At 37.0% G+C, this 9224-nt stretch overlaps 1 non-coding gene across 1 annotated transcript; it reads right to left on the bottom strand.

Moving 5' to 3' along the window:
• Positions 1–5312: 5312 nt before the first annotated feature.
• Positions 5313–5385, bottom strand: TRNAG-CCC (transfer RNA glycine (anticodon CCC)). Its single transcript has one exon. It is a non-coding gene; the product is annotated as a tRNA-Gly (tRNA).
• Positions 5386–9224: the final 3839 nt, after the last annotated feature.

Below are 9224 nucleotides of genomic sequence, written 5' to 3'. Positions count from 1 at the left end.
AGAAAGTATGTTTTGACTACCTACTATGGCATTGCTGAAATTTTCACCAACATTAACGCCTCGATTTTCTAAAATGCTGATAAATAATAATATCCACTACCACCATTGTTTGTACAGCATTTTGCAGCTTCCAAAACTCTCTCATTTCATTAAAATTTCCAAAATGGATGGAGTGGATATTATGATTATCTCAACTTTTAAGGCCTTTCTTAGATAGCTGGCTAACTTCATTGAAGAATGCTTTTGTTTAATCTAATTATAAAATTGAAGATCTGTAAGGGACCTTCAAGGGTTCTTCCCCTTCCTCTTACAGATAAGTCAAATGATATCTGGACAGATGAATTGGCTTCTCTGTCACATATTCTTAATAAATGACAGAGTCTAAACTGCAATAAAATCTGTCTTCTGAGTCCTAGTTCTGGCCACTACCCCTACTGCCTCTAAGACAAAAAAGTTTGAATACATCGCCCTCATTTTTTTTTTTTTTTTCGCCCTCATTTTTGAGAAATTCTCTTTATTCATTTTTGGGAAGTGCCATTTCTGACACAGTTTTGTAAATCTCAGTGTTCATGTCATCGTCTTCTTCCTGGATTTGTGTTCTCTTTTTCTTTTCTTTGTCTGCTTTCACTCTCTGAAGTGTAAGTCACACGCACACCTGCACCAGGTATTGTTACAATAACTTTTTCTATGCAATTTTCTTTCTCTAGTGGGTTTTATCTAACCATCATGGTTTTCAAATCTCCTAGTTTCTTGGCCTTTAGTTCCTATTTCAATATTCAGATAGCTGGTTGGGTCATTTTATAACACTTACCCAAAGGTCTACTGACGGACCTGGGTGATGTGATACGTGGGCATCATTGTCTGGTACTCCTTCTTTGCTGAGAATTCAGAGGGTTTTAAACTGGGATGAATTATTAGAGATACTTGGTCTAATTCTGTTGTTTTCCAGATTAGGAGAATGAGCTCTGGTGAAAAAAAAAACTTGCCTAAAGTTATATAGCCTGGATCCAAATCTAGGATTCTAACAATGGTCCTTCTACAAGTTACATTGCTTGTGGAATGAAAATAAGATCTCTGAACAAGGGCAAGGGCATTAGTTGAGTACAGAGAAGGGAAAGCCAAAAGTTTGTGCTGACAAGGCTCCCAAACTTGGTAATCCACAACTGTTAAAAAATGTAAAAAATTGACCTTAATTTGCAACTAAACCTGGAGAAGTCTTCTGAAGAGCCTGACACATCTTATCTTCCTATTCCAATTAATCAAATTATTAGAAATGTAATCATTTTTTTCCTTAGGAAAATGATCTTCGTGTGACAATTTTCTGGCATTTATGTCATTTTACCTCTGAAAGCAAGCCCTATTATTCTGTTCATGGCACATGATAAGGAAACACTGATAGTGTCTCAGCTGAAACTAGCTGAACTTAAACATAGTACACGAACCCTTTATAATTTATTAACAAGATGTGAGCATAGAGGCTGATTTTTGTAAAATTTAGTTCCGTGAGACAGAGTATTTTGCATTGATTTGGGATACCGACATTCAGACTGACACTTTCCAGACTTGAGTGTGTTCACATTTTTCATAGCTTAATTGTAAATCATCTTTCATTTAGAAGATTTAAAGACAGGCTAAAGGCCTAAATCTTTTCAGTCACGCTCCTAACTGAGAAAAGCCTCTAGATGAGCCTTACTCTGTTTTTTTCTAATGGATTAGAACAAATGGTTTGATAATGTTCAAATAGAACAAATACCATCGCAAGAAAAACAACTCTTTCCTTCAAGAGTTAAATGTAAAATTAGGTGTCATTACAGGGCATTTGGAAGATGTTTGAAAGCCGTCTAGCCCAAGCAGGCCAAACCGCTCCACTGTAATGGGCAGCAAATCAAAACCAGAGTGGGAGGCTTGTTTTCCCCTATTTGTTTTGCTTCATTCTGCTTGATTATCTTGGCAAAGTTAAGCTGAAATGGCAATGCTCTGAAGTTCTGTAAAGTTAAGCTTTTAATTAGGTAAAAGACTCGTTTGCAGCTCTTGTTGAGTGCTCATTTTGTGCTTGGAATGCTTTATTCCATACTTTGGTATGTTTTGAAAAGAGTTCTGGTACTCTGTGCCGACTCTCTCCAGTAGCCGTGAAAACCCTCCACGGATCTTTTCCGAGTTTTATCTGCTTGGAGGTTGCTCTGTAGGTGCCTGGTGCATTTGAACATCTCTGGGATTTTCTGCACATTTGCACTGTTAAAAGAAAACTGATTTCTGCTTAAAGTTGACTCTTTTAAGATCTTCTATTTTAAATCATTTTTAAATTTTAAAACGTTTTAATTAACCCTGCCTGTAAATGGTAGATTTTTCTCAGAAGATTTTCTACTTTAAGCTTTCACTAATACTCTCTTAAAGGTTTAGCTGATATGCACATGTTTTTATACCCGTGGTTTTAACTAATAAATGGAACATAGGAGAAAAACAGTTATCAAATGATGGTACAAGACTGTGGCTCTGTGTGTGTGTGTGTGTGTGTGTGTGTGTGTGTGTGTGTGTGTGTGTGTGTTAAGAAGAAAATATGGTCTTTACATTGATATTTTTCATCTGGGTAAAAATATCTTTAAATAATACTCTCATGTACTAGGACTTTAAAACGTTCAAGTCTCCTGTATGAAGAATTCATTTAAGCAATGTAAGGTTCAAGAGGAAAATCTTGATCAGAATCAAATAAGTGTGTGTGTAGAAACATGAGTCACTTTTAGAGTTTTTTAAAGGAAATCTCAAAATCGGCTTTGTTCTGAAATAGGAAATATACTGTTTCTGAATTAGTAACCACAGTTAGAGGTTACTCTATTTTTGATTAGAATCTGGTCTGCTTTTTTCCTGGAATTTTACACTTATCTACATTATAGAAAAAGCAGCCACCATTATGAAAATAAATCGTAAAGTATGTGTGTCAATATTCAAATGTTAAGACTGTCTACAGAAAAGAAATTGCTACCAACAGACAATCTTATCACACTTACTCTTGGGAAACAGGTGTCTGAACTGATTTGGGAGCTTTGGTTTTATTTTTGTCAGTGTTTAATTTCCTGCCATGCAGATGCACTTCGTGTTAAGGGATTTATGTGATTAAGTGGCAAAATGACAAACAAGGTTGTCTGGTGCTCATCTTCTCTCTTTAGTCGACTAATCACCTTTGGATTCTGGGCTCTGTCAATGAGTCCCTTATGCAAGTAAGCCACATTTATCAATCTAGACATTTGATATGTACGTGACCATATTGTTAGAGGCGAAGTCCAAGATAAAAGTTACAGTTTGGATTTAGGAAGACATTTTATAATCCTGGGTTGGAAATGGTTTTCTTGGTTAGTGTAAGTGTCTTTCCTCCTGGTTATGTTGACAGCAGTCTCCTGCACATGTACTTCAGCTTAAGTGGGAGTCACGACACTGTTGCCAAGATTTAAAGCCTCAAGAGAGGTAAAGTAGTCAAGATCATATCTTCTCATAGCAATTCAGAATCATTTTCTTAGAAGCGAAATGTTCACAGTGAAGGCTTGAGGCCTATACAAAATCAGTCTGACACCAACACTATAGTTTGCATATCTCTCACTTGCCCTTGACTTGACACACAATTTGAGGGATTGAAGGTGATTAACAGCTCTCCCCCTCTCTCTCTCCAAGGTGATGATTACCTCCCTGCAGGTACTATCATCCTAGCGTATTAGTGGTAGTAATGACCGGGATTTATGTAACACTGTCTTAAGGAAGACTGCAAAGTATTTTATGCTTATTGTATCCTCCCTTTGAGGTGTAAGCCAGAATTGTTATTTAGAGCATTCTAACGGGGAAACTGAAGCACTGTATTTAGAGGACTTGTCTCAGGTCCCACTGACAGGCAGTGGCCTAAGCAAGGTTTAGATTTTTGATCTCCTGATTGCTAACCCTCTATTCCTCCAACAAGATTGCTGGTCCCTCTTCATTTTTCAAAGTGAATAGGAGCCATCAGCTTTCACGTTTCACCCCAAGCACTGAAAACAACAAAAATATATCTATGCACTACCTTGAATTTGTATCGTAGCACACCGTTCTCTGCATATGGCTTGACATACCTTGTAACAAAAAAGTTTGTGACAGAATGACCTGACTTTGAGCCGTCAAAGGTGAGGCATGGCGCTGCTGAACTTTCTTTGTATAGGCTGCTCAAATACACATGTTGCATATTGTGAATGTGATTGGATGATGCTAGAGGTGGCGGGAGCCTCTTTTATGTCTGGGGCTTCAGTTTCTCTTGTTTTGAACTTTCATTGGGTTCTTTCCCTCATCAGCCCCTGTACCAAACCACATATTCACACGTGACTGTAGGAGCTGACTAAACTGTTTTACAATTCTATCGAATTCCTCATACGAAATTTGGATTATGCCTTTGGTACTTGTATGTACAACCAAACCCTCTAAAACCCAGTTCCTTTGGTCAGCATCAACCTTTGTTTAACTGCCTTTCTAGCGATAAAAACACAATCTGATGAAGAGAAGAATTTGGTTTGATTCACATTTGGCTTGAAAATATGTTGTTGATAAAGAACCCCACCTAGGCATAGTTTTAAACACAGATAACTCTAACTTATTTTTATTTATTTATTTATTTATGGCTGTGTTGGGTCTTCGTTTCTGTGCGAGGGCTTTCTTTAGTTGTGGCAAGGGGGGGCCACTCTTCATCGCGGTGCGCGGGCCTCTCACTATCGCGGCCTCTCTTGTTGCGGAGCACAGGCTCCAGACGCACAGGCTCAGCAATTGTGTCTCACGGGCTTAGTTGCTCCGCGGCATGTGGGATCCTCCCAGACCAGGGCTCGAACCCGTGTCCCCTGCATTGGCAGGCAGATTCTCAACCACTGCGCCACCAGGGAAGCCCTAACTTATTTTTAATTTTTATTTTATATTGGAGTATCATTGACTTACAATGTTGTATTAGTTTCAGGTGTACGGCAAAGGAAATCAGTTATACATGTATCTATTCTTTTAAAAATTCTTTTCCCATTTAGGTTATTACAGAATATTGAGCAGAGTTCCCTGTGCTATACAGTAGGTCCTTGTTGGTTATCTATTTTAAATATAGCAGTGTGTACATGTCAATCCCAAATTTCCAATCTATCCCTCCCCCAACCCTTTCCCCCCATAACCATAAATTTGTTCTCTAAGTCTGTGAGTCTATTTCTGTTTTTTTTTAAAATATTTATTTATTTATTTGGCTGCATCTAGTTCTTAGTTGGACACGCAGGATTTTTTTTTTAGTTGCGGCATGCAGTCTCTTAGTTGCGACATGCGGGATCTAGTTCCCTGACCAGGGATCGAACCCAGGCCCCCTGCATTGGGAGTGCAGAGTCTTAACCACTGGACCACCAGGGAACTCCCCTGTTTTGTAAATAAGTTCCTTTGTATAAATTTTTTTTAGATTCCACATATGAGCAATATCATATATTTGTCTTTCTCTGTCTGATTTACTTCACTTAGTATGATAATCTCCAGGTCCATCCATGTTGCTGCAAATGGCATTATTTCATTCTTTTTAATGGCTAAGTAATATTCCAGATAGCTCTTATTTTGAAGTGATTATTTAATGTGTTCTTTGTAAAGGAAGGGAAGGGAAGAGAAGGGAGACTTAGATACATTGAGCACTGATTTTGTGCCAGTCTCTGTCATGTATGTTTTCATAAATGCTGTCTTATTCAAACCTCCTAAAACCTGCAAGATAAACATTATTTTCTCCCATTTTAACAGAGGAGAAAATTTAGAGTCAGAGAGGTTAAGTGACTTGGACAAGTTACTTAGTAATGAACTAATAAATAGCAGAGCCCAAATTCAAGCCCTAGTGTGTCTGATAGTTATTAGCTAAACTATACCGGAGAGGCCCTTGGTTAGTTTAAATGCTATAGATGAATAGCATGGAAATAATGGAACTAAGGTGCTCTTAAAAAGAAAGGCCACTATATAGAGAGCTGTACCTATGCAGATATTAAATATAAACACAAAAGAAATCTTTCCCAATCCTATAGGTTGTGGCAGTTGAGAAATCTTCTCACAAAACACCACTTTTAAAAATAACTGTACTGTTTTAAAATCTTCTGAGGTAACTATGAGAAATCAGGGAAAATGAGTGTCAGAGGCTCAATGGCTTGGAAGAATCAAACATTTTTTGGATTCAGACTTTGTGGGGGAATAAATTGTAAGAGAATCTGGTGTTTTCAGTCCATATTTCAGCATCTGGGTAGAGTAAAGGAAAAATTATCTGAAAAGGGGACTATTTCTATTGACCATTTTGCATTTCTAAGCACTAACCATTTTAGATGGAGCACTTTTCTCTAGAGGCAGGAATGTATGTAAGAAAAAAAAAACACCCTCTCCCCTTTCTAAAGGGATCTAAGCATAGACTGGGAGACATAAGATAATAGATTACTTCCAACTCTTCGCATCAATGGATTTAAGTTGTGTAAACATTAAATTTGCTTGTAATTTTGCCTCGATAAAAGCCTCAGAAAAGATGTAAGCCTCAAAAAAAGAAAAAGAAAAAAGAAAAAAAATAGCAATCAGACCCAGTACAGACTCGGCCAGAAGATAGCAGTAGGACAGGCACCTGGAGATGAAGAAGTAGTTCCAGGAATTGGGAGGAGACCGAGATTCTGCCTTATAAGCCTATCTGCAGAGACTCCAGTGACACAACTATCCGTGTGCCTCTGAAAATTATTTCCAAACTTTGGCAGGCTGTAGATTGCACATGCTTGGTTGATGTTTTTCCGAATGTTTAATCCTAGAGTTGAAGCCATTCATATTCTCAACAGTAGAGGTCCTCAGTGCCACAGTTCTTCAACTAAGATGCTGAAAAATTCTCCCACTCTTGAATTATTTGGCATTTATAGGTGCTTGTGGAATTTAAGTCATTTTGTGGATACCAGTGTCTATTTTTTTGTGTCATTAATAAGTGAAAAAATTTCAGCTCGCATTGTCTGATCTTGGCTTAAATTTTCACAATCTTTTGTAATAGTTGAAATGATGTGTCAAAATGCGTTGACTCAATGGTGGGATATTTGAAAAAATACATAAATTTATTATATATATAATATATAAAAATTTATTTATATATAAATATATAAATCATTTTCTTGAAATTTTGGAAAGACAATGAGAAACTATTTAGAGAAAACTTTAAAGTTTCTTGAGATGAAGGACAACAATGATTGGGGGGTGTGCCGGTTTAGGGGTTACCAGTTCTGGTTTTCTAAAAAATGCCAAATTATTTATTGTCCTTTGTGTTAAGAACTATGTATCTACAAGATCCTTGAGGAGGGAGGGGGTAGGTTTTTTGGTTTTTGTTTTTGTCCCAGGGGTTTTTACTTGAATTTACTGCCCATAAACACAATTCACTGAGAACAACCCCACTTATCCTCTCTTTTCACCAAAATCTGACATTATCCTTAATTCCTCCCAATTCCTTACTCTCCATAGCTAAACAATCAGTACATCTTTCAATTCTATCTCCTGAATATTGCTTGTACCATTTCTTGCTTGCACCTTTAACTTAGCTATTGGAACTGTCTTCAAACTAATCTATTTCCAGTCTCACCTTCTAAACCATTCCCTGCATATTTACAAAACCACCTTTCTGAAATGCCATTTCCCTGCTTAACATTTTCAGTGGTTTGCCATCACTACTCAATAAAGCCCAAATTTTCTTAGCATAGCCTGCAAGTTCTTTTATAACCTTGCCCCTAACTACCTCTCCAGCTTTATTGCTTCCTTCTCCCTCCACCACAGCCTTCAAACCTATGTTCCAACCATGTACTGAATTACTTAGGGTTCTTCAAATGCATCAAATTATTTCAACCTTTCTGTCTTTACATGCTGTTGTTCTAACACTACTATTCTTTCTTCTCTCACTCCTTGTTTGCCTGACAAACACCTAGCTCTTCCTTTAAGATCCTGGCCAAGTATCTTCTGCTTTGAAAAGCCTTTCCTAAACCCCAGGCAGGGTTAGCCCTTACTCTCTTTGTGCCAATACTCTACTGTATATATTCTTCCACTAACACACTCCTCATATTATATTAGTTACTTCTCCTGAAAGACCAGTGGTTCTGGGGAGAAGCGGGGGCATTTGGCAATGTGTGGAGACATTTTTTTTATTGTCACACAGTGGAGAGGGACTGCTACTGGCATCTAGTGGGGAAGGAGACAGAGACTCAGCTAAACATCCTATAATGCCCAAAACAATCTCCCACAATGAAGAATTACCCAATCAAAAATGTCAATAATGCCAAGGCTGAGAAACTCTGCCAGACTATAAACTTATGTCTTTTTTCAACTTTGGATCCTCAGGATGTAGAACAATGTCAACCAGAATTATACGCTAAATAAATATGGTTCAATGAGTAAAATATTTCATAGGATTCTCTGAAGGGAATTCATCCAAAGGTGGAAAAATAAGATTCTTTGAGAAAATTGCCAGAGCCCAAATTCAATCAGATTCAAAGATGTAATTTGAAATTCATTTAAAAATTCTCTTTATAATGCATAGAGAGGCTAGATTAGAATTGTGATCTGATTATGTGCCTACTTCCTCTCTTAAAAAGTCATGTAAAATGTAAGAAAACATCTGTTAAAGGAAGAAAAATTCATCAGATTAGATATTTTGAAGAATACCTAAAAGAGAACACAGAAGATAATAGGAAGAAAATAATTAAAGAAATAATAGAAGAAAGTTTCCTAGATCTAAATGAAAACAGAAGCCTTCAGACAGAAAGGGCTTACATCAGAATACCAAGGATGAAGAGAAATCTCAGAATACCAAGGATAAGGAGAGGAAAAACAAATTATCTACAAAGGAATAGATATCAGTTGGGCATTATATGTTTCATTACTAAGGCTGGATGCTAAAAGACAATGAAACAATATCTCAATATAAGATGTAAAAGTATTTTAAAGCTAAAATCTTATTCCCACCCAAGTTAACATTTAAATGGGGGTGGGGTGGAGGTGCAAAATTAAACATTTTCAGACATATTAAGACTTGAGAGTTAATCACCCACAAACTTCCTCTTTAGAGAATTACTAAACAGTGTAACTCAACCCCTCCCCCCAAAAAAGGAATTCATAGGAATATGAGATATAAAGAACAAACGATCAGCAAAGAAACAAAACCTAAGTAAGTCTAATGATGCTCATGAATAATAAGAAATAATTAACAACAACCTGGA

Source organism: Balaenoptera acutorostrata, chromosome 20 (assembly GCF_949987535.1).
Source record: "Balaenoptera acutorostrata chromosome 20, mBalAcu1.1, whole genome shotgun sequence".
In the NCBI taxonomy this organism is placed as follows: Eukaryota; Metazoa; Chordata; class Mammalia; order Artiodactyla; family Balaenopteridae; genus Balaenoptera; species Balaenoptera acutorostrata.
The sequence above is the reverse complement of the archived record's forward strand: the minus strand, read 5'-3'. Positions and strand labels throughout refer to the sequence as shown.